This window comes from Urocampus carinirostris, chromosome 20, assembly GCF_059441175.1.
Source record: "Urocampus carinirostris isolate Australia breed hairy pipefish chromosome 20, RoL_Ucar_1.0, whole genome shotgun sequence".
Classification (NCBI taxonomy): Eukaryota; Metazoa; Chordata; class Actinopteri; order Syngnathiformes; family Syngnathidae; genus Urocampus; species Urocampus carinirostris.
Window position 1 is genome coordinate 2,318,351 of NC_142368.1, and position 26,438 is coordinate 2,344,788.

Here is a 26,438-nt window from a genome sequence, read left to right on the forward strand (position 1 = left end):
AGCGTTTTTTTTTCATGTATTTTTTGTGTATTTTGTTGTGTATTTTGTCATTTACTTAAATGAAAAAAACACTCAACAAAATACATGACAGTACATGACAAAGTGAGTGACAAAAAAATATACCGGACAAAAATAAACAAAATCTAAACCACCCTATTTTGTGTGCATCTGTGTTTATACTGATTGTGATTCAAAGGCTCCGAAACGGCTGAACCAATTTTCATGAAAATACACACAGTTGTACATTAGGTCTCCGCGAGTGTCTTTAGCGAGTTTTTGTGTCAAACCACGTTCAATAAATACCAACAAAATCTCTAAACACCTGCTTCCGTGTGGTCTGCTTTCGTGGGGTCTCTACCTCCCTCTGGCGGCCAAATAGGGGACCGCAGCTCCTGACCACGGACCACTCCGAGCAGCCGAATCCAATCATTTATCGGCCTGGCAACAAGATAAAATAGAATCCATTTCATTTATTTTCCCTATATTTGCGTATTTTTGTCAGTATTTCATCATACATGTAGTCCTCCGTATGGCTGCAGGTGCTGAGAGGGGTATAAGGCACCAATGTGTGTGGGCACCCGGGTCAGTTCCAGTCCCAGCTTACAGTAATTGCCCAGCGCGTAGAGCGAACAGAGAGGAGAAAGAACGCACGAAAAAAAAAAGGGAGGCCTTGGTGTTTGATCAAAGTTTACCGAGTCTGAAGACATTTGCATACAGATGGTACTGTAGCACCACCCCGCCCCAACCCCGGCATACCTTTCCCTCTACTTATTTGTTCCTCTCCCTTACACACAAACGTAATAGGGCCGCATTGAAGGGATCCTTGAATAGCTTTTCAAGAGTTAGGGAAGAAAACGGCCTTGGACGCACAACACAGCCCGGGAAAGAAGAGAAAGGCCGTACGGAGGGAGCAGAAAGGGGAAAAGACGGACCGGGGAGCCACGAAGGAAAAAAAGGGGGATGATTAGGACGGGATTAGGGAAGGAAAAAGAAGCGAGAAAATGGAGAGAGGGAGAGGCGCAAAAAGCCACTGTGAAGTGCTAATTAATAAAACAAATCCAGGCAGTGGGGTTTACCTTGGCATGGCCGTGCTAATGCTCGTACATTTGCAGGAAAACAAGGTGAAATTTGAGTTTTACTTAAAGAAGAAATAAATATAGTAAAATAAGAATATTGAAAAATCCATTTTGTTTCACCGCTGTTGGGCGTGAAATTCAACTGGTTCGAACATCCAATTTGGGATCGACGCCTTCGTACTTTGCTCTTGATAGACACTGAACAGGGTTCGTACGGGTGCTGGAAATCCTTAAAAATACTTCAATGATTGATCAGTCGAATAAATATTGCCGACTGCAATTGCGAAACACTGGGATTACAGGGAATCAAACCTTGGTCACAGCGGTGAGATGAATGAACACTTTACACTAGACTACCACTGATGTAGATGACTTTCAAAAAGGCATTCGATTTCATCTTATTGTCAGATGAGAGATGAAGGTTGGAGAATGGCCAAAACAGAAAGTCGTCCTGAAATTTCTACGCATTTTTTATGTGCAGTCCTTTGAGACTTTTTGTGATTAAATGCACTACAAATTACCATGACTTGACTTGTTATTTATTTGTTTCAGCATTTATTTAGTAGGTTTTTGGTATTAATTATATTTTGAATAAATATATTTAAATAAGAAAAAAAACTTTTATTTTTGTAACTTAAAACTTAAAAGAAATATACTTATCACGAGCTAAATTCAATGCCAATTGGTTTTACATTTTTTGCAGAGTTAAACAAGTAAAAAGTCCTTCTGGCATGGAAATAATTTTGTTTAAGGTTGGGATTATTTTATATATTTTACTATATAAAATATAATAACTTAAATTATATAAGAGAAAAAATATATATTTCCATATGGGTTTCCGTTTTGTAATGCACTTGAATCTTAAACATAATACTTAAAATAAGATGGATTCAATGTCATGATTAATGATGTGACTCAGCTGAACCCATTCCTTTGGCGCCAACTGCCGTGGGTTCCGATTGGCTCCCGATCAGTATTTGATACCAGTCCTGTCCGTCCCCTTTTGTCAGTCCGTCTGCGAACCTCAGTTAACACTAGGCAAGCATTTTTCGACCCTGACTCCCACCCGTCCCGTTTTTTTGCTCCCGTCTGTCCCCTGGCTTTGATCCGTTTTTGATCCTGACGTCTACTCTCCCGTCCAGGCTTTCGACCCCTTTTTATCCCCGACCACGTTTTCCCTCCTATTCCGGCTTACAACTTGCTTCCGACCCTGACCAAGTTTTTGCTCTACTGTCACGGCTACTGACCCATTTTTCCATTCCCGACACCACCATCGCTCGCCACGGAAGATCCGCTTCCGCATTCAGAGCGACCTGCTTCCCGCGTCCAGCAATCACCGGATCGTGGGCGCAACCCTTTCTCTTTCTTCCAATGAAACTTGTGAGAAACGCAACGCAAGTGGGTCCTGTCTCCGTTCTGGTCCTGACATTCAATGCCAATTGGAAATTCAGTTTTTTACATTTTTTGCTGTGTTAAACAATTTTGAAAAATCCATTGTGTATTGTTATTTATTTGTTTCAGGATTTCCTCTGTAGGTATTTGGTATTAAATCATTTTGTCTAAATATAATCAAACGAGAAAAGAATCTTTTAAAACGGATTTACAATTTTTATTTTATTTTTTTGCAATTTAAAACTTAAAAAGATTTATTTTTTTGTTGTGTTAAAACTAGTAAAAAAAAGTCCACCTAGCCTAGAAATAATTTTGTAAATTGTTGGGATTATTTTATAATATTTTACTATGTAAAATATATTAACATAAATTATAGAATATTTTCAAATGGGTTTCCATTTTTGGTGGATTTTTTTCTAATGCACATGAATCTTAAAAATAATACTTAAAATAATGTGGATTCAAAGCCAATTGGGTATTTATTTATTTTTATTTGTGTTCCATGTTTTTGTTCCAACATTTATTTAAAAATCCATCTAGTGTAGAAAGATTTTGGTATATTTTGGGAATATTCCTTATTATTATGCTGTATTAAATCTTAAGATACAAGTTATAATAAGGAAAAAAATGTATCCGAATGGATTCCAATGTATTTTCCATCACTTTTTTTGCAACGGACCTGAATCTCAAAACACGAGCAACTCGGCCCAAAAACAAAGACTAAATTTTGAATCAATCTAGAAGCGAGAAGACAGACATGATGAGAGACACCGCAAGAAAGGACGGAAAGCTTCTCCTCTGTGAAACCGCAAAGTCGAGGTTTTATCAAAATAGAGAGGAAAGCAACCGGAATAGCGTTTAAAAATAGAGCGGGAGAGCGAAGCTCCCTGAGACCGGGACGGATCTCGGGCCTCATCCGTGGAGCGTCTCTGGAAAAATTTGGGTTCTCACGGAATATTAGCAGACAATGAGAAAAACATCATATCCGGCCATATGCCATGAACAAATGTTTTCTCAAGATATAGGGAGGATTTTGTCCTAAACAGGGCGGACCGTCAGGGCGGAAAGGACGGTAAACTTTTGGATGTGTTATTGTTTCCATTTTGAATTTCATTTTAAAGAAGCGAGAGAGCGAGAGAGAGAGAGAGAGAGAGAGAGAGAGAGACAGACAGAGAGACAGACAGAGAGACAAGGACAGAGACAGAGACAGAGAGAGAGAGACAGAGACAGAGACAGAGACAGAGACAGAGACAGAGACAGAGACAGAGACAGAGACATAGAGAGAGAGCGAGAGAGCGAGAGGGAGAGAGAGAGAGACAGAGAGCGAGAGAGAGAGAGAGGAGAGAGAGAGAGAGAGATGTGGAGATATAGGTAGGAGATAGACAGAGATAGATAGTGATAAATAAAGATAATTCAAGATATCAGAGATGGATACAGCAATGGAGATAGATAGATAGATAGATAGATAGATAGATAGATAGATAGATAGATAGATAGATAGATAGATAGATAGATAGATAGATAGATAGATAGATAGATAGATAGATAGATAGATAGATAGATAGATAGATAGATACTGTAGATAGATAGATGCAGAAAGATGGATAGATATATACTGTAGATAGATAGATAGATGCAGAAAGATGATAGATACTGTAGATAGATGGATGCATACTGTAGATGGATAGATAGAAGCAGAAAGACAAATTCAAAAAGATAGATAGATGCAGAAAGATAGATACATACTGTAGATAGATACACAGACAGACAGACAGAAATAAAGAGAGAGAGAGAGAAACATGGAGAGAAACAGAGAGAAAAACATAGAGAGAGGGGGAAACAAAGAAAGAGATAGACAGACAGATAGAGATGTATTAAGAGATAGTTAGAGGGATAGACCGAGATATATGAAGATGCATAGAGGACAAAAATACACAAAAATAGACAGATAAAAGGATAGAGACAGACGGAAAGACAGACAGACAGAGATAAAGATAGAGAAAGACAGAGAACGATAGAGATAGATAGCTAGAAAGATAGGATAGTTAGAGAGATAGCTACAGATGCTAGATAGCTAGACAGAGGGATAGAGAGACGGATAAATGTAAATTGAACTCCGTCGCGTCGTGTTCTAAATAAGGCGCGACGATAAGGCCCAAATTGCACGTGACGCTGCAAAAAGATGCTGAGTAAGAAGGAAAAAGCCCAAGATTTAACCCTTTGGTGACAAATGTTTGCATTTTTGTGGCACTGCAAAGCATTTTGAGCGCAATGATTGCAGGGTACGCGTGCAGCAGCGCTTACTATTGTTTCTTTTTTGTTTGTGCGTACGCGGATTTTTCACGGTTGTAGTAACCGCACGACTTAATCCCCGGGTAGCTGAACCAATCGGATTCCAAGATAACATTTCAAGGGAGATGAACCAAATTTGGAGCACTTCAAAGAGCTTGAAAATTCCTACTTCACTCAGTGCATCAAGGGTTATATACCGTATTTTCCGCACTATAAGGCGCACCTAAAAGCCTTTATTTTTTTCAAAAGCTGACCATGCGCCTTATAATACAGTGCGCCTTATTTCTGGATCAACATTAAGTTTTCCAACTAACTTGCAGCCGCCGACTCGATTTTCCCCCGAACGCCAAGTAGTACGCGGTGGATGCTGGGATTTATTTACCGGCGTTTCATTGGCTAACCAATGTGTCAATCATCATTTGAATTGATCTTTATTGGCTAAAGTTATTCGGAGGTCAAGAGGCGGATCCTTTTTATCATTTACAGACTGCCATTGGCTCAAACGGCAAACAAAGCCTGCAATTGGCCGAAAAAGACGTGTCAATCATCAGTTGAATCGATCACTATTGGCTAAAGTTATTCGGAGGTCAAGAGGCGGATCCTTTTTATCATTTACAGACTGCCATTGGCTCAAACGGCAAACAAAGCCTGCAATTGGCCGAAAAAGACGTGTCAATCATCAGTTGAAACGATCACTATTGGCTAAAGTTATTCTGAGGTCAAGAGGCGGATCCTTTTTATCATTTACAGGCTGCCATTGGCTTAAACAGCGAAACAAAGCCTGCAATTGGCCGAAAATACGTATGCGTATAGCATGTGGCTGACGGCATAGAGAAAGCATTTTTTTCTATTCTGTATTTGTAAATATTGTATTCTCCTGGATTTACTACCCTCACGGATATACACATTATTATGAACACAACGACTTCGGTGAGCTACTCCGGCTTTCTATATTATCCCTGTATCTTGTTTCAGACTGAACTCGATGTTTCTGTGATAAGCGGTGCAGATAATGGATGGAATGCAGTGTCTATTTTTAAATTCAACTCAATTCCAAGTGTTTATTGTCATATGCACAGTAAAGTTGCGAGCGAAAAAGAAAATAGATACGAAGGAATGGTTATCATTTATTGAATCCCAAGACTTTAACCTTCCGAATGATGGAACGATGCATTTGAGTGACATCTTACGGACACCGCATCCGCACGTGTTCTCGACACGTATTTGCGTCTTTGCAAGCTTTGGGAATGTTAAGGGGGTAAGAAGTTGGACTGAACTATCTGACTGTTTTGTCCACGTTCCCATTGTAGCGCCTTATAATCCGGTGCGTCTTATGTATGTCAAAAATAGGACCAAAAACTATTTTTTCGGGGTGCGCCCTATAACCCGGTGCGCCTTATAGTGCGGAAAATACGGTATATATATATTCCGCGAGACGGAGCCTGTCCACCCAAAAGTGAAGTGCACTCATGCGTCCGCAATCCATTCTCTCCAATCACATATGGCTGTGAGAGTGGACCGGCAGAGCTCACTTCAATCCGGCCTGGTGGATCTCTTTTTGCTGGTATTTCTGCCGAAAATTAGCTGAACTTCTGCGGCAGTGATCTATTATCCGCGGTCAACAATTGCTGGGAGAAGGGGTCGGAAGGACCCTTTTTATTGTTCCGACCGCTGAAATCCTGAGACCATCTGCTGCTGTCCTGATCATTTTCTTCACTTGTTTAATCTGTGCCTTGCCAAAATCATTGTATTTTCATTACTGTTCAAATTTTTCTTATTGTATTTTAACAATGGTGTGCATTTGGTGTTTCATATTGTTGGGTGAGGATAGAGTAAGGGATTTTTTTTTTCTTTTGTACACTGAATGTTTTCATAGTGCACTTTGAATGGCAATTGATTGCCTGTAAATTTTGATTTGAAGCCTGCCCAAAATGAACTGCACTGTTTTGGGCGTGATAACATTATCCCCAGTTGACTAATGTTGAGAGCAGAGGAAGATAAAGCAATTTCCCCTCATGTTTAGTACCGTAAATTCCGGACTATAAGCCGCTACTTTTTTCCCAAACGTTCAACCCTGCGGCTTATTCAGTGATGCGGCCAATTTGTGTAATTTAGCGGCGCTCGAGTACAAAAGGTAAGATTTAGACTGCAACTTCTTAGCTTGTGCACAAAATAAATTAGCGTAGACATATCCTCATCATGCTAACTGCAACAAAAAAGGCAGATGACGCATCCTTCAAGTTAAACGCAATCGAGCAGTCCGATATAGAAGGAAACTTTACTTTGCGAGAGTGATGCAAGCGTGTTTTTTAATCAGAGAGCGTGGGACAACGTTTGTATAACAAAGTCTCTTTCGCATACTGAAGGAAGAGGACTTTGATGACGTCGGTTATAAGGGGGAAGTTAAGGACGGTTTTCGTGCATATTTCAAGCACGGTAAGTTTTTTTAACAGAGCTATTTACTGTGTTGAGAGCGTGTTGCTAGTAGCGTGTTGCTACCCTTCACAGGCACAGTTTGGGATGAAAGTTATAATATTATTATAAAAGCTTTGAAAACTCTCTCGGTGTACAGAGCTACAGCACGTAAACTTTACTTAGCGAGCGTGATGCTAGCGTTATTTTGGATAAGGGAGCATGGGACAACGTCTATGTGACAAAGTCACTTTCCCATACAGAAGGAAGACGACTTTGATGACATCGGTTATAGGGAGGAAGATGAGGACGATTTACCGGGCTTGGTTCAAGTACGATATGTTTTTTTAACAGAGCTGTTTGCTGTGTTGAGAGCGTGTTGCTAGTAGCGTGTTGCTACCCTTCACAGGCACGGTTTGGGATGAAAGTTATAATATTATTATTAAAGCTTTGAAAACTCTCTCGTTGTACCGTCTTTCTTTGTAAATATGTGTAACCATGTATAATATGTATTTGCAACAGTATATTTTTGTAATGTATTTATTTTAGAAACTTATTCTGATATGTTTTGTACGAGCAAATGAGAAAGAAGGGGCGGGGCAAACGCGGGCTGATGGGAAGTGGAGTAAAGGTGAGACGTGTCTGTGGACGGGGCCGAGAATAGTGGATATATATTTTTCCCACCCTTACCTTTGGAAATATACACTTTTTTCCTTGGATTACTTTCAATGGGCACCTGGACTCTGCAGGTCTGCATTAAATTTTAAGTACCGGTATCATTTTTGTTCAATTTGCCGGCTGTGTTTTTTGGGCTTAATCGGGTATTGGTTAATTTTGTGTTTGAATTGCGTTTTTTCAGTGTGGGCGCATGCGGCTTATATACAGGTGCGGCTTGTGTGTGTGTACAAAATCGGTTTTCCTCCCGAAATGTGGTGGGTGCGGCTTATAATCGGGTGCGCTCTATATTTCGGAATTTACGGTAGTTTATTTTTTGTTGTTCTTTCTACGTAAAATGAACAGCACCCGCGCAGCCGCCGTCCATTATTCCGGTCGACTATTGGCTCCAGCAGCTCCCGTGTTATTTTCGATTGTTCTCAGTTATTTTCGATTGTTCTCAGCTTAGGGATGCTGCTGGAAAAGTGAATTTCCCTTCGGGGATGAATAAAGTATCTATCTTTCTATCTATCTATCTATCTATCTATCTATTGGTGGAAGCTTAAAAAGTCAGGTGCAGTTTATAGTCCGGAAATCACAAGAATACAAAGATTTGAGGCTAAATAAAAAGGAAAGACCTGTCGATTATCTTAGGGCCTTTAAGATGAGAGAGCGGAAAAACGCGACAGAGCGTGCCATTGTTTGCCGATGTGATCGGTCCTGACAATCGTTATGCGGGGGGGCATGTGACGCGCGGTCCCTTCAACGCCCGGGGGTTTGATCACTCTGACAGGCTTGACCCTTGACCTAACCCCTCCCAAGAGATAGCATCGGATTAAAACCAAACCTGGAAAAACGCATCTTCAAGTGGTATTTGACGTTAGTGGAAGCGGGCAATCCTATTTGGGATGCTACTCTTTGAAATGATCATGCTGGGGTCAAACTGTCATGATCATCAATGAACTGTCTAAAAGGGGGAAAATATTTTTTGGGGGGGAAAAATTGAGCCACAAAAACAGAAAAAAAATATCGTAGAATAAGTCTGACAATCAATATTCAATTCAACCCATACAATAATCATGTAGATAAAAATATGAATGCCTCAAATAAGCTGAATCATAACAAAATGACAATTTGTTGGACTGCAAGTAATTCATCCATACTTTAAATAATATTTATCCTATTTTACAATATTTTCATCTTTTTTTTAAATTTAGTTGAAAATGCATTTTCTCGATTTCTTTTTACACCAGACACCGTAGACCACAGGTGTCAAACAGGCGGCCCGCGGCCCAGATCAGGCCCGCTAATGGATTGAATCCGGCCCGCGAGACAACACTCAAAGAAGCGCAAGAGAAAAATGAGCTGCAGGTTGAAATATGTCCACTTGATGTTGCCAAAGCCAGGTGCCTCGAACAGAGACACTGTACTTTTATTCTCTCTCTCTCTCTCTCTCTCTCTCTCTCTCTCTCTCTCTCTCTCTCTCTCTGTCTCTAGCTCTCTCTCTTTTCGACCCCTTTTCTCCCACTCTCTGTCTCTTTAACCCTTTATCTCTCTTTTTCTCTTCCTTTGTTGCTCTTTGTCTCTTTCTCTCTCTGTCTTTTTAACTTATTTTGCTCTAACGTCCTTTTTTCCTTTTCTCTCTTTTCTCTTTCTCTCTTCCTACCCTTCCCACTTTCTTTTCTCTTTTCTCTCCTTCTGTCTTTCTATTTCTCTATGGATTTCTTTACTCCTCTCCCTTTCTTTTCCCCCTCTCTCACGACTTTTTATCTCTTTTGTTTCTCCCGCTCTCGCCCTCTCTCTCTTTTTCCTTCTTTGTCCCGCCCTCTCTCCTTTTCCCTCCCTCTTTCTCTTATTTCTTTATCTCTCTTTTTCTTTCTCTTTAATCTACTAGCCCGGCCCCTGACAGAATGTTTGTTCTATCGTGTGGCCCCCGAGTTAAAATGAGTTTGACACCCCTGCTTTAGAGAATGGAGCCGCAAACTCAGAAACAAAAATATAGTAGAATAGGATAAAATACAAATAATCCTATAAGAAATACGAACATTAATGGCTCAAATAAGAAATAAGAACAGTTAAGGGTGGGGTTTATAGTTTTCGGTGTCCTTAAAAAGTTTTAAATTACATATTTTCTCTATTAGGTATGTGTTCACAATGCCCAACTGAGTTCAAAGAGCCATTATAAATTTGTTTTCATCATCTGCTTCTATCATACTTTTATCAGCGGTGTTACGGCCACGAAGCGAATTAAGCTGGAGTTTGGTTGGAGGAGAATGATGTCACGTACGTGGTCGATGAAAATGGTGAAAGTAAGAAAATGACTCTTTCAAATACAGTCCGACCCGAAACCCCAAAAAGACAAAAAAAGAAAAAGAGTTTATTCAAGCGCATCTAAGAGAGACACGTACGTGCACGCGCCACTCAAGCAGCTTGCAATGATGATTTCAGCCAGAAGATGGCGTCAGCGAGTACAATTGTCTTTTAAACAGGCTGCGTTTACAGTCCTAACGGGCCGTGACAGTTTTAGATACCTCCCAAAAGACGACAAATTGCCCCAAAAACACCCAAAAATGAAAAAGCCGACAAACTCGGGGGTAAAGGAGCGTGGCAAAAAGGTCCTCGACCTCACTTGCCGACAGTTATCTGTCAGTTTGACGGAGGGCGGTCGGAAGGACGGGCGGCGGCAATGAATCCGAGTCCGAATCCCCGGCGGGCGCCCTCCTGACACATGTGGGTTAGGGGCTCTGCAAATCGGGTTAATGAATCGGAGAAAGCGGCGGGGATGCTCGCCTTTTTCAATAGCCGCCCGTCAAAATCGTTTGGGGCGGCGCTCGTCGGCGGGTTCACTCGGTAGCGGGTGCCGACCTGAAAAACAATTATTTAAAAAAAACAAAAAACGCGATGTAGCGGGTGAGCTGTGGTGTTTTTGGAAGGTTATTACCTGGGGAGTCAGTCAAAATACAACTCAAACTATGAGAATGGTGCATGCTGGGCAAAAAAACGATAATTATTCGCAGTGTCGGACAAAAAAGTTATAGTTACTCACAACTTCTGAGCTGGTAAGTGAGTTACTCTATGGTAAAAGCAAGTAGTAACCAGGGAAAGTAAGAAGAAATATTCGAAACAGTTCACAAGTTAGTTGAATAGAGAGGAACAGACAGGTAGTTGTGTTAAAAAACAATGTAAAGAATACAAAGTGAGTTTAATAAACTGTCACAAATTCGAGACAACTGGTCAAGTCGACATGTGCTACTGTACTTTGAGTATTTTGTTTACAAGAGTCTACTGTAAAACAATATAAAGAGATTTACTCTCTATGGAATACATCACAATATCTAGTCAGACAACTGCTCAAGTAGACATATACTACTGTGGGTTAGGTATTTTCACAAAACAAAAGTAAAGAATTCAACAATATAAAGAGTGTAACACTGCCAGGTAAAATATATAAATCAAACCCTCACAACCTGAATAATTGGTCAAGTAGAAATAGGCCACTTCACTTCAAATATTTTGTTCACAACAAGAGTCAAGTGTAAGACAATACAATGTGACTATCCAATCCCTCTCTCTATGTAATGTTACGTGCTTGATAACATAAAAACTACATTACCCATGATGACACATTGAGCATGTGCGATGTGTCTCCGAATGTTGTATCCATGTAATGTTTTACTTGCGAGTGACACGAAAGTAAAACACCCTTCCACCCCAACACGCCTATTCTCACTTTTTTCAAAGCAACCCACCAATTTTGACCGTGAGTAACGGTAACGGAATTGTAACGGCAAAAAAAAATAATAAGTTAGACTACCCAGTTCCCGAAAAAAAAATAACGCTCTTACGTAATGGCGTTATTTATAACGCTGTTATTCCCACCACTGGTATTCTTTTATATAGTGGAAACCCTATGTAGAAGTCACCGCCATGTTTATACGCCCTCTTGCTGCTACGCTGTGCTTTTGACACTGGTTTTCGTTAGCATTAGACAAAATATTGCCATCTAGTGGTCAAATATTACACACTGGGGCTTTAAATCTAATTAAAAAGTGAAAGGGCAAACCATGAGGGATTAAGAACCGCGTTACTCTAAAATGTTATGAAATATGTGTGCACAAATATTCACAAGTTGGGAAAATTGCATCGCTACGGCAACAGCATCGGCTGAAATACATACTTTATGAAATAAAAAAACAAACACATTATAAAACATTCAAGGGTAAAAACAATTTGACCAATTAAAAAGCCGATTCTATATAATATTCATAATATTTTACCTGTTTTTATTCCAATAGATCTCTCTCTCTATCTCTCTCAACTTGTATTTATCTTTCTAGACATCTATATCTATCTAGATTTATTTCTCTCTCTTTCTCTACCTCTCTCTCGACTTCTATCTATCTTTCTAGACATCTATCTATCTACCTATTTATCTATGTATATCTATCTATCTATCTATCTATCTATCTATCTATCTATCTATCTATCTATCTATCTATATCTATCTAGATGTACATCTATTTATGTATATAGATGTATATCTATCTATATAGATGTATATCCATCAATATAGATGTATATCCATCAATCTATCTATCTATCTATATAGATGTATATCCATCCATCCACCTATATAGATGTATATCCATCTATTTATCTATCTATGTAGATGTATATCCATCCATTTATCAATCTATCTATCTACCTATATCCATCTATATAGATGTATGTCTATCCATCTAGATCTATATCTATCTATATATCTATCTATATATATCTATCTATATATCTATATCTATATCTATATCTATATCTCTATATCTATATCTATATCTATATCTATATATATATACATAAATATATATATATATATATATATATATATATATATATATATATATATATATATATATATATATATATATATATATATATATATATATATATTATATATTATATATTATATATATATGTTAAATGTATGATTTAATTTTTAAAAAAAAATTCTCATTTGTAATATTTTTCATACTTTACGATAGCTTTAAAATCGTTTTCATTTTACTTTCTATCTTTTTCTTGATTTTGTCTTCATTTTTCTAGACCAAAATGTTCGATATACGAAGCAAAAGAAAAAAATTAAGCGATAAAAATATATTAATACAATCATATAAAATATTAAAGCCCAGAATTATATATATTCAGAAGGAGGTTTACTTACAATGCCATAATTTCAATAATGTTCTCGTTTTTAAAGAAATCTAGGCCAATTAAGATAAAATATAAGTAAAAATCATCTAAATAATAATAATAATAATAATAATAATATAATAATAACAATGCCTTAAAAAAATTAAATTACCTACAAGGACCAAATACTTTTAAGTACAAATAATATATATATTTTTTAATTCCTCAATTTAAAAAAGCTATTGAATAAAAACAAATATATGAATAATATATTATTTAAAAGGAAAAATCAATATAGACCTTACAGGGGGGCTCACCTGGGGCACCAATAAAAAGCTGAATTCTTTTTCGTGTTACGACAATATAATTTTACTTGTGGGAAATATCTTTATTTTCGAATAGATTTCTGTATTCTTGAGTCCATGACCAATCCATTATCAGGATGTGACTGGTCCGTGATGGATCAGGACTTCCCAGACACCGGCAAGCAGTCTTCATTTTAATAACACGTCTGCTTTTCTGCTTCAGCGACTGGACGCGGTGGAAAACGGCGGCGTCTCATTCGATTTGCGTCCTCGCCCGATTAGGACGATTGACCGGGCCGACCCTCAGCCCCTTCGGGTCGATAATTCGCCCGATTTAAGCGGATGAAAACCAATATTATTAGCACGTTTCATAGCGAGGTTACGCCACCGACAGCTGTTGAGTCATTGTGTCGTATAAGAGTGGGCGCACGCTAATCTAATCGGGGAAAAAACCTGGTCCTGGATTAAGTCGGTTTCTCGGACATCAATCAAGCCGGGATTACACGCGAGGGCAATTATGAACTGGATTTGGGAAGGGGACAATAGCTCGGAAGACGGAAGGTGAGGCGAGGAGGCTGCGAGACTCCGGCCTGGTTTTTTGTCAATTCAGGCGTGAGGCTGATTATTTTAATTGGTGGGAGTGGCGGACATCATTGAATTCTACCGAAAGCCCATCCCTCCGACCTGCTTTTGATGGGGTACTGTGGGGATCCCACACGCAACAATTTCTGTTTTGGTGAAAATTTGAGGTTTTATATTTAGAACTGAAGACATTGATCTCTAGCCAGTACTACGCCCTTGAATACTGCTAGTTTAACACATTCCATAGTTTTAATTTTGTATAAAAGTACCGTATTTTCCGCACTATAAGGCGCACCGGGTTATAGGGCACACCCTCCAAAAATAGTTTTTGGTCCTATGTTTTCCATACATAAGGCGCACCGGATTATAAGGCGCTACAGTGGGAACGTGGACAAAACAGTCAGATAGTTCAGTCCAACTTATTACCCCCTTAACATTCCCAAAGCTTGCAAAGAAGCAAATAGGTGTCTCACACATGTACGGAAACGGTGTCTGTGCGATGTCACTCAAATGCATCGTTCCACATATCATTCGGAAGGTTAAAGTCTTGGGATTCAAGATTTCGCTGGTAACTGTGTGGACAGCAAAGTAAGAATTTTATTGTGCAGGGAAACGGGGTTCTTTACTGTGCATATGACGATAAACACTTTGAATTGAATTTAGTCTACAAATAGACTCATCACAGAAACATCAAGACCGTTCTAAAAAAAGATACCGGGAAAATATAAAGCCGCATAGCTCACCTAAGTTCTCTTGCAGCCATCACGTTCAATAATGATACGTAACCATGGTCTTCTTACAACCGTGAGTGTAGTAAATCCAGGAGAGTCAAATATTTACAAATACAGAATAGTAAAAAATGTTTCCTCTATGCCGTAGACAACCAAACTTGCTATTCACATTCATCTTTTCCGGCCAATTGCAGGCTTTGTTTCGCCCCTTTAGCCTATGCGAGCCTGTAAATGATAAAAATGATCCGCCCCCTTTAGCCAATAGTGACTGATTCAAATGATGATTGACACATTGGTTAGGAAATGACACGCCGGTATATAAATCCCAGCATACACCGCGGACGACTTCGCCTTCGGGGGAAAATCTAGTCGGGGGCTGCTTGCCTTTGTTGCAAGACTTTGCGACTTAATATTGATCCTTATATAAGGCGCACTGTATGATAAGGCGCATGGTCAGCTTTTGAAAAAAATATAGGCTTTTAGGTGCACCTTATAGTGCGGAAAATACGGTATATATATATGTATCAGTTAAATCTGCTTTTTTATTATAGGTGTAACCGCGGTGTACCTGTCCCACCAAAGATCCACATTCACGCTGGACTGGATGATGAGGTTTTTATTACAGTTGCTGCAAATGAATGAGTCACAACACATGGTAAGCTTCTCGGCTGGCTTTGATTTCTTTGATCTCTATAAGGGGAATTAGCCTTTTAGCACAACATGCAACGTCGGGCAAAACTAACATAAAAGGCGACAGAAACAAAACGAAAATGAATCCAAACAGCTTGACAACATCAATCACATTACTGTGCATGTTGTGAGATTTGTCAGCTGTGGTGTTTAAAATTTACTTTTTTTGCGGAGCACCAAAAGATCGTGTTTTACAGTTGGCAGCTCGTTGTAGACTGCCAAAAACCCCGCCTTCCGATCACATGTCAAAAGCCAAACCAAACCCTACCCCATACCAGCAGGTGGCACTGTTGGACTCATCATTGCAGGACACTTACACAAAAACTATACAACATATTTCAGCAGGAATTTCAATAAAACAAAAGTTATAATTACACCCGTTGCATAGGCACCTAAAAAGAAGATTGTTTAGGATGCCAGTTCATTCTTTGGACTATTATTGTTGTTTCGTGGAGTATGCACTCTTTACACCGGGCACCCAGTTCGATGTGAATTTCTAAAAATACCAAGTTAGCTACTTGGTTTGCTAAATAGCTAAAAGGGTAGCTTGATAGTTGGCTAGAAACGTAAACTGGTTAAAAAAAATTAAAATGGAGTTGACGATGGCCAACAGAGAAAACTAAATAGCCAGATATAAAACTAAAAAAAGCTCGATTGCTAGCTAGAAACGAGGGCAAAATGTAGCTTGATAGCTAACCAAAAAGGTCAAATGTTAGCTAGATAGCTAGCTGGATAGCTTGCTCACTAGCTAAAGAAAATAGCTTGATAGTTAGCTAGAAAGGTAAACAAGTAGAAAAACTATGGAGCTACATAGATCGCTAAAAGAGCAAAAAGTCAACTAAATAGCCGGATAGAAAAAATAAACAAAAAAGGTATATCGTTAGCTAGAAAGGAGGGCAAAATTTAGCTTGATAACTAACAAATAATGTTAAATGTTAGCTAGATAGTATGCAAAACAGGTCAAAAGCTAGCTTAATAGCTTGCTTACTATCTAAGAAAGAGCTTGATAGTTAGCTAGAAAGGTAAAAAACTAAAATGGAGTTATTTATTTTGTTTTGGGGAAAGTCAAATTTGTTAGACATTGATACAAATGTATTTTAAAATGTTCAATGAAAAAATAGTATGACCCGGAATTCGTCAAGAAAATAGTACTTTTTGAACTTTGGTATGCACAATTTTATGTAGTGTTCTATAGAAGGTATTTTTCGTTAACCTAAAAACAAAATAATGCTGCAAAATGATGTCGCCCCTGACAGAAAGTTTTATTTTTTTATATTAAGTCTATTATATATTTTTTTGTATAAATATTTATGTTGTATATATAATTTTGTGGGCAGCACTGCAGCGCAGTGGTAAGCACGTGTGCGGCACAGTGCTGAGGTCATGAGATCGAACCTCCCTGCATGGAGTTTGCATGTTCTCCCCGTGCTTGCGTGGGTTTCCTCCCACATTCCAAAAACATGTGAGTGAATTATCTGTCCCTGTGTGCCCTGTGACTGGCTGGCAACCGGTTTAGGATGTTCCCCTGCCCACTGCCCCAAGATAGCTGGGATGGGCTCCTGCACCCTCGCGACCCTACTGAGGATAAGCGATGCAGATAATGGATGGATGGTAGATTTATTATTTTGTGTTTTATTTGTCGCAAAAGAAATGTGAAAAAATATGGAAAATGATGATAACAGTTTTTTCTTTTTTGTTTAGCTCACAGGGACATATTTGCTTAATCTGATTATCATTTTGTTATCTTTCACTTAAATCTTAAATGTGAAAAAGTATTCACAATATCAGATAGTATTTATATTCTTAAAAATTATTTTTCTTCTTTTTTTAATCTGCTTTTAATTTCTGAAACATAGAATAAAACTAATCCATTAAATAAAATAATTATTTTATTCTGGCATATAGCAGACATTTTGTCAGTATCTTTATATTAAATTTAATGCAATTATAGTCTTTATATTTTCTAATTCATATATTTATAATTCATATATATATATATATATATATATATATATATATATAAAGTGTATATCTTTTTTTGGCAAACGTAATAAGAAAAATGTTCAAAAATAGAAAAATTCAAAAAGAAGGTGGGGTTATTTTTTCGCTTAAACTAATTATTATTTGCATTTTCTTAGAATAAAATCAATCTGAAACGAGAAAAAATGATTTATTTTACCAGAAAATGTTTTCCTTATCTATTTCAAACTTCTTTTAACAAAATAAAATAAAATCATAAAGTAATATATTTTTAGTCCCAGAAAACTGGCTCATTTGAAGTATTGCCTGTTGCCTGTATTAAAAAAATAAAATCACATGAGAAAAACATATATGGCATGTATAATTATTTTTCTCAATTTAAGTCAAGTCAAGTCATTTGTATTTGTGACGCCCTTAATCACAAAGAGTCTCAAAGGGCTGCACAGGTTATTGCACAGACTATTATTTCAGACTATTATTACACCATCCCCTGATCTGGAAACAACATAAGGGCAAGGAAAAACTCAAAAACCTCAACATGAGGAAAATGAAGAAACCTTGAGAAGGGACCGCACATGTGGTATCCCCCTTCCAGGATTACCAGACAGCAAAGGATGTTGCAATTACAAATAATACAGAGATATTAAGTGAATTCATTTGATAAGATCATTTTTTAATAAAATAAGAAAAAAAACTTAAATGAGCAACGATTTCTGCCAATTTTTTAATTTACTTTTTCCACTAAAGTGGTTTAATTCCCCCCCTATGTTCTTGTGCTCGGAAAACGCGGGTCTACCAGTGATCCCAAGAGCCAAGAAGAAATCCGCAGGTTCGAGAGCGTTAATTCAGAAGTTAACAAGTTGAATTCAACCATTAGGTATATATTTATTTTACAACATATAACACGGTTCTACTTCTTCTTAGGGTGGCTGTTTTGGTCATTTGTCATTTTTTGACAGTTGATAAATGTTCCGTAAATATGGCTTCTTTGTACTCACTCGCTCATAGTAATAAATCTGATTCTAGTCAAGGTAGCCAAACAAAGCATTTCATTGTGATGCAAATGGATTTACAAATCAAATCCGGGTGGCGTAACCTTCAACCGTGCGCCACATCCGGGCCCCGTCAAAAGCCATCGCAGGTGGCGCTATCGCCGAAGCTAAATCGAGTTAGCGTGAATAAGCCGACGCCCCTTTTGAATCAGATACCAGGGAGAAATTCACTACACCGGTCATCTTTTGTTCTCCAGCGTTTGCCCTTTCAATCGGTGATTAATTTACGTGGCTGTGATATTGCCTTTTGTCGTCCGGCGATAGGAGGGGGAGCATGGGGCTGGGGTTGGCGGCCGGGCATACCATTGATGCTCCGATACGACTTCATCCATCACAGATAATGGTTGAGGACAGCTGTGTTTTCAGTCGCTAGCCATAGCACCGCAAAAGAGTGTTCCTACTCCTGAATATGAAGGACTTTTACCGACAACCCCCAGCTGAAACAGTTGCCTGGGGCGATACCCAGAAGGCGTTTCAGGGCCACTTCTCTGTGGAATCACAATAAAAATGAGCAAACGTCACCCTGTGGATGTCCCGGGTGGAAAAATTCATTACCACGTAGGCGGGTTAAACGCGGGTGAACTGTTTAGACTGGGGTTAATGAAGAGATAACAGCTGGTGTGATTAGCTCCCGCATGACGGAGCTCCGGGAAAATATTCGGGTGACGACGGTGTCCTCGGACTAGCTTCCGATCCGTCTGGTTTCAGAATGTCTGAGAGACACACAAAGTCCAAATCAAGCTTAAACCCAATGACAATTTTTTTTTATTGATCATTTCAAAATAAAACAGAATAAAACAAAAAAACTCAATTCAATCAATAAATATACCGAAGCCATATCCACTGAAGGATTTTATACATTTGACTATAAAGGATTTTATACGATTGAATACAAGTTACATTTATTGAGTGCAATGAAGATTTTCGCCGAGTAGGCTATAGTTCAATGACAGGTCACGCCCTTCCAAATCCAGAATATTTTGACAAGGGAATTTTGATAACAGGACTCTGACGGAGGACGGCAGGTGATGGTTCGAGAACAAAGTCCTGATGACGTAGAAACGCTCGGTGTTGTTTTGAGTTTTTCCAGACACCGAGGCGAGGTGGTGGAGCCGTGGAGCCCACGTGGGGCTTCCCCGACACGCCCATGGGAGGAGCCGGCACACCATCTTGCGAAAAGACGTGGGCCGAGAGGAAAAAGGCTGGAGGACTTCAGAGAGGCTACCCAGAGACTCCGACGACACTAATTCAATTAATTCGGCTATTTTCGATGGAGTACAATTAGTTAAATTTATAATGAAATTAAATCTGCCCCCGTGTGGAAATGTCGGCTTTCCCGTTCACCTTTTCCGTCAAGAAACGAGCGCGCATAAATTATTGGGTCAATGTGGGTTGTGTTTGGTTAATGGAGTCAGATAACTAATTCGAACAATTTGGTAAACGGTACATTTTGATGTAAATTCCCAACACCCCCTAGTGGGAGGTAGCTAGAGTCAAGAACACACATTCAGTACCCTTTGCTCTTTCCAACCTGACACCGAACATTAAGTCCACAGCACAACAAGGGGTGAGTTGCTGTGCCGTGCATCAGTAGAGAGGCTCGACAGCATACACTGGTTTACCCCCTCGGTATCATCAGTCATTCTCAGCTATCCTTCACCATTCACATCCATACCTAGCACAAACTCTTGCATCCATCAAATTAACCAATCTCACATCCAGAACACGTTTTACCCCATACGTCCAACCATATTTGGGCCTTCCTCTCATTCTATTTCCTTCCGCGTCTGCACTGCAAACTCTTATAGTTGAACGGCCTTCATCCATTTATTCCAACATTTTCATCAATCCTCTCAGAAGTCTCTCGCACCACACCAGTTTCTCCTTACTTCCTCATTCTTTAACCTATCACGTCGTGTCCTCGCTGAGGCCATCTTCTGGCATTAGTCATCATAGCAGCCTCCGTCAAGCTCCTTTTGTGGCACGTGCAAGTAAGTGCATTTCGGAAACACGCTCAAGTATACTCTTCTTATTTCATCTTTTTGAGGGGTTAGGTTGGCATTTGGACTGTATTTGAGATAGCCCTTTTCTTATTTTCACCATTTTTGTGCTACACTAACAAAAAAACAAGATGAACCCGTGTATTTTTACCTTCATGCACTGTAACTTTGACTTGAGTCGCTTCTTAAATAGTAATTTTGAGCCCTCATTTTTGTGCGCTGGCTAGATTTTCTTCTGCGCTGAGCATGTGCGAGCAGTGCGAAATTGCGGGAACACTGGTTGGGGCTGGGTCGGGCTATAGCACCCGGGTCAGGTCGGCTTGGATTTTCTTAAGCCCGATCTTACCTGTATGGTAAGTCCTGCAAAGCAATTGGTCGGGCTATGTCGGGCTTTATTACCTACGGGCCTGGGTCGGATGTTTTTGGGCCCGATCTTACTTCTCCTAAAGAGCGATCTTTTATGGGTCTGAGCCTTTTCAAGGTATTATTGTCTTTTCCGTCATCGGAGCACTCCATTTGGGTAAATCTCCCCAGATGGCGAGCTCAATGTTATTCAATTAGCAGGTGATGCCCGCAACTCGATCCGGGCACACAACAGCAGCCTTGCACGCTCCCCGGCACAAAAGACACCTGTCAGAAACAAGAGACCGCGACCCCGCCCCCCTACTTTTTTAGGGCCCCGTCTGTAGAAATTCGCTCTCCTCGTCTCATCCCCGGCCACTTCAAAGCCGGGGCGGCACAATGGGGCCCGAGAGCGGGGGCCCGCCTTCAAAAAGAACAGCGCCGGTTTACGTCGGGGCCCGGGAAGAATGGCCCCCGTGAATCATAATGGGGAGAGAGAGACGCCGTTCACCTGTCCTGTGTAACACAATCGCTTAAACGTCTTACAGGCCAATTGTCAAGGGGGTGTGGAGTGTGGGGGGGGGGGCACTCCCCGGGTACTTGAGGATCATCTTCCCTCTCTTTCGACCTACTCATGAAAGAAGAGACGGGAAATACAGTACTCCCTCAATTTTCACGGATAAAATGTTCCATAAAAACCCGTACTAAGTCGCCCCAAAGCACTGTGGGACTTGTAGTTCAGAGGCAATTATATACAGTGGAACCATGGTTCTCGACCATAATCCATTCCAGAACCCTGTTTGAAAACCGATTTGTTCGATCAACGAAATCATTTTTCCCATTAAAAATAATGCAAATCGTTTTAATCCGTTCCAACACCCTGAATGTTTACCTTGAATGTTTAACGTAATCATAAAGCTAACCCAGGCTAATCGTACGTCCGCATTATCGTAATCTTCCGTACGAAAGATTACGCTAACATGAACGTGTAAAAATAAAAAAATCAGGTTGTTTACAAGTTATTTAGCACCCGGGTCTCCACAACAAGTGGTGAGCGGTTCATTGGAAAGGGGGCTCCGTTCCAACACCCTGAAAGTTGGGCTCCGTTCCAACACCCACATAAAGCTAACGCAGGCTAATCGTGCGTTCGCGATATCGTAATCTTCCATACGAAAGATTACGCTAACATGAACGTGTACAAAAAAAAAGGATAAAGAAAAGAATTACGGATAGGATTTCTTACCTTTGTGGTGGTCGGCAGAAGGCGCAGGTGGACCGCCGTTGCTTGCTTATAGCACTAACTCCCTTAGCTTCATCACTAGATTTCACAGCCTCCTTATTCTTTAGTATCGTACTGATCGTAGATTTAGCCATGCTGTATTCCCTAGCAAGATCAGACACTCGCACACCTCCTTCATATTTTCCAATTATTTCTTTCTTAAATGCAATAGTTGTATGTACTACTTTTCTTTTTTCACCCGTAGCAACTTTGCTGCTTGCACTGACTTTCTTCGGGGGCATAATAAGGGGCTAAAACACCCGTACGCCACTCAGCATCGCATCCTAGCGTACGCACTCATGCATTACCGGCGTTCGAACTCCGATTTTTTTGACCGAACAGCGAAGCAAGAATTTCTCGAAATTTTTGGTCGGACACCGATCTGTTCGAACTGAGAGGCGTTCGAAAACCGAGGTTCCACTGTATGCAACTCTATCTTAACCCGCGAAAAATAGTGTATTGGTTGATTTATCCCCGCGACGGAAATGCAAAGGTTGTATCCACCCATATATATTGTAACTCAATCTATTTACTTACCGCAAAGCACTGCGTGGCTTGTACTACAGAGATGATTTGCAAAAATGTGTTAAAAAGTCCTATGTGTATTTGTTGATTTCTTTTTGAATTTCCGCCACCGCGGCAAAAAATTCCACAGTTGTATCCATCCATATATAGTGTAACACCATTTGCTCACTTGCCACGACGCACGGTAGGATTTATAGTGGGTGGGTGGATATTTCAATGAACCACTAGGGTCCTAAGGGTATCACGTCCTGTGGTGTGTCTTGGGCGAGTACAGCCTGGTGGCTACCCATCCGTCTCCAGGCCAACAAATATTTCCAGGGACAAATGATACATGCAAACTTTGCTTAACTTGCTAAAAAAGCCTCATGTGTATTTGTTGATTTCTCTATGACATTTCCATTTGATATTCTGCCCCTGTGGCGAAAATGCCTCAGTTGTATCCAACCATATATAGTGTAATTATATGCTTCAGGGATACCACATGCAAGCACTTTTTTTGCATTTAATGTATTTCCCTCTAAAATGAACAGCACTCGGGCTGCCGCAATTTATTATGCCGAATATTGCTGAGAGCAAGGACAGGCAGAAATCACTGTTGTCAAATGAATTGTACAGTTAGGGCGGTGATCCATTATACCTGTTCGACTATTGCTGAGAGCAGGGGCTGGCAGAGCATTTTCATTCGGGTTGGGTCACTTAACTGTCATTGTGGCCCGCCTTAAATGAACCGCACTGTTTTGACCATTATCTATTAATGTGATCGTTGCTGAGAGGAGGAGCAGAAAAAGGACATTTTTGTCCTGCGTGGTAGCTCTTTGTTCCAGTTTTCAATACCTAAGATGATCGTCACTCTTGCGGCTGCAATCCATTATGCCCTTGTCAACTATTGCTGCAAGCAGGGGCCGGCAGAGCGCACTTTTGTCGGGCCTGCCAACTCTTTTATGGGTAGATGTGTCATTCCAGTCCACTTCAAATGTACCGCACTGTTTAGGCCGCAAACCATTTTCCCCAGATGACTATTACTGAGAACAGGTTGTAACAGCAAATTTGTGGCATGTGTACGTGCTCTTTTTTTCATTCTTTACGCCTAAAATGTACAGCACCCATGCAGCTGCAATCCATTATCCCCAGTTGACAATTGCTGAGAGCGGGTTGTAACAGCAAATTTGTGGCATGCGTGGTGGCTTTTTCTTTTCATTCTTTACACATAAAATGAACAGCACCCCTGCAGCCGCAATCCATTATCCCCAGTTGACTATTGCCGAGATTGGGTGGTAACAGAAAATTTGTGGCATGTGTGGTGGCTCTTTTTTTCATTCTTTACACCAAAAATGGACAGCACCCCTGCAGCCGCAATCCATTATCCCCAGTTGACTATTGCCGAGATTGGGTGGTAACAGAACATTTGTGGCATGTGTGGGTGCTCTTTTTTTTATTCTTTACACCTAAAATGAACAGTACACCCGCAGTCGCAATCCATTACTGTATGTAACATCCTACATGCCGACATTTCTTGTGTAAATTTTGTGCAAATTATAACTATAACCTTATCCTCCTTGTTGTATAACCTTATCTTCTCTGTTCCTTTATCTTGGCTTTTTTTACCTCACTGTGAATGTGTGAAACTGGAGTGTCATGCCCAATTTCGTTGTCACAATATGTTAACCCATTTTGTAACAATGACAATAAAGGTAGATTCTATTCTATTCTATTCATTATCACCGTTGGACTATTCCTGAGCCTTGGGGCTGAAAAAGCACATTTTGTCCTGTGTAGTGACTCTTTTTTGTGTCCTTTTTGCCTTAAAGGTGCTTTTTGTTGGAGACCATTTAGCAACTTTTGAACCGGGTGCATTTTTGGTCGTATAAATCTTCTTGCCTTGAAAAAAAAGGTATGCAAGCTTGAAAAACTACCTCAAGCTGTTTGTCCACTTTCAAGTCCGTAGTCCAGTTAGCATAACCCAAAAATATCCGAGTTGTTAAAAAGCCGCCCTGGCAGCTTAAGTAGCTTCATCTTTAATGCATTCTGCAGCGCCGTCCTTCATATTGCAAATACAGTGGAACCTCGGTTTTCGAACGCCTCTCAGTTCGAACAAATCGGAGTCCGACAAAAAATTTTGAGAAATTCTTGCTTCGCTGTTCGGTCAAAAAATCGAACGCCGGTAATGCGTGAGTGCGTACGCTAGGGTGCGATGCTGAGCGGCGTACGGGTGTTTTAGCCCCTTATTATGCCTCCGAAGAAAGTCAGTGCAAGCAGCAGAGTTGCTACAGGTGAAAAAAGAAAAGCAGTGCGTACAACTATCCCACCTGCGCCTTCTGCCGACCACCACAAAGGTAAGAAATCCTATTCATAATTCTTGTCTTTATCCTTTTTTTTTATTTTTACACGTTCATGTTAACGCGAACGTACGATAAGCCTGGGTTAGCTTTGTTTACGTTGAACATTCGAGGTAAACATTCAGGGTGTTGGAACGGAGCCCAACATTGAGGGTGTTGGAACGGAGCCCCCTTTCCAATGAACCGCTCACCACTTGTTGTGGAGACCCGGGTGCTAAATGACTTGTAAACGACCTGATTTTTTTATTTTTACACGTTCATGTTAGCGTCATCTTTCGTGTGGAAGATTACGATAACGCGAACGTACGATTAGCCTGGGTTAGCTTTATGTTTCCGTTAAACATTTTAGGTAAACATTCAGGGTGTTGGAACGGATTAAAACGATTTACATTATTTTGAATGGGAAAAATGATTTCGGTGATCGCACAAATCGGTTTTCGAACAGGGTTCTGGAACGGATTATGGTCGAGAACTGAGGTTCTACTGTACTGGATAAACCTTGGACCGTCAATTAGCAATGCAGCCATCGACAAGGGTCTAAAGAGCTTAACTATGCATCTCACGCATGCTAACGTTTAGCATCGAACTCAGGTGTTAGCAACGTTGCCCCTCCGGTCCGGCACAGTGATTACCCGGTGTTTCTAACGCCTGACCTATGACCCATCCCATCGGTTAGCTTAGCTTTTCTCTAGATAGCACTTTTTTTCCCCCTCTACCGAAGTACAACCCCTCCCCGTTATCTCCGATCGTCCCGACCCCCACCCGACATCCCTCAGAATAAGCAGGGGTATGTGACGCTCTAAATGCCCCCTATTGTTGCCGGAAAACGACCTTTTGTCCGGGACCCCTTTGCGTTTGCTGACTACGGACATCCAGTGAGCCGACGTGTCGAGAGGGCTGCATAGGGATAGGCGAGCTAAGCCGTGCTATGCGCTAGCTAACACGCGCGCACACGCTTCAAAACGTCCACACGCATGTACAAAATCACGTATCGGCCTGGGGTCGTAGGGCAAAATTTTCTGGAAATATTCACGTTGAATATGACGTTAAAACTTCGCATTTGTGTTCGCAATAATCGCTAAGGTATAAAAGTGCTTGTTAGATTTATATTTATAGTATTTTTTGTAGAATGTTATTTTAATTCGTTGTTAACTAGTGTCTTAAAGGGACAGTGTGTATTACTTTGCGCCTCCTAGTGGTAAAAAAGAATATTTATGTTGATCAACAAAATGCAAGTACTATGGTATGATATTGTTTTTTACAGGTCAAGAAATATACATTTATTTTACATAACACAAGCCTCACTTGGATTGTCGGCCATTTTGCTGCGGCAGTCACGCTGAAAATCAAAAACCTGCCTATTTTTTCTTTTTGCTATTCTTTTTTTTCATGTTTTTTGTTTTATCGTTTTTTTCTTCTTTTTTTCCCTTTGTTTTTTCATCTCTTTTTTATTCATGTTTTCTTGTGTTTTTGCTTTTTTCTTGTATTTCTTTGTTTTATCGTTTTCTTTCTTCTTTTTTCTCCTTTGTTTCACTAGTTTTTTCATCTTTTTATTCATTTTTTGTGTTCTTGTTTTTTTCTTGTTTTTCTTTGTTTAATTGTT

At 40.0% G+C, this 26,438-nt stretch overlaps 1 long non-coding RNA gene across 1 annotated transcript in view; it reads right to left on the reverse strand.

The window, feature by feature from the left end:
• Window positions 1–334: 334 nt before the first annotated feature.
• The window catches only part of LOC148345987 (uncharacterized), a 209,653-nt gene continuing 183,549 nt past the window's right edge, over window positions 335–26,438 (reverse strand). The window contains exon 3 of the long non-coding RNA XR_015848287.1: window positions 335–438. This is a non-coding gene — a long non-coding RNA (uncharacterized LOC148345987). The remainder of the gene's footprint in view (window positions 439–26,438) is intronic.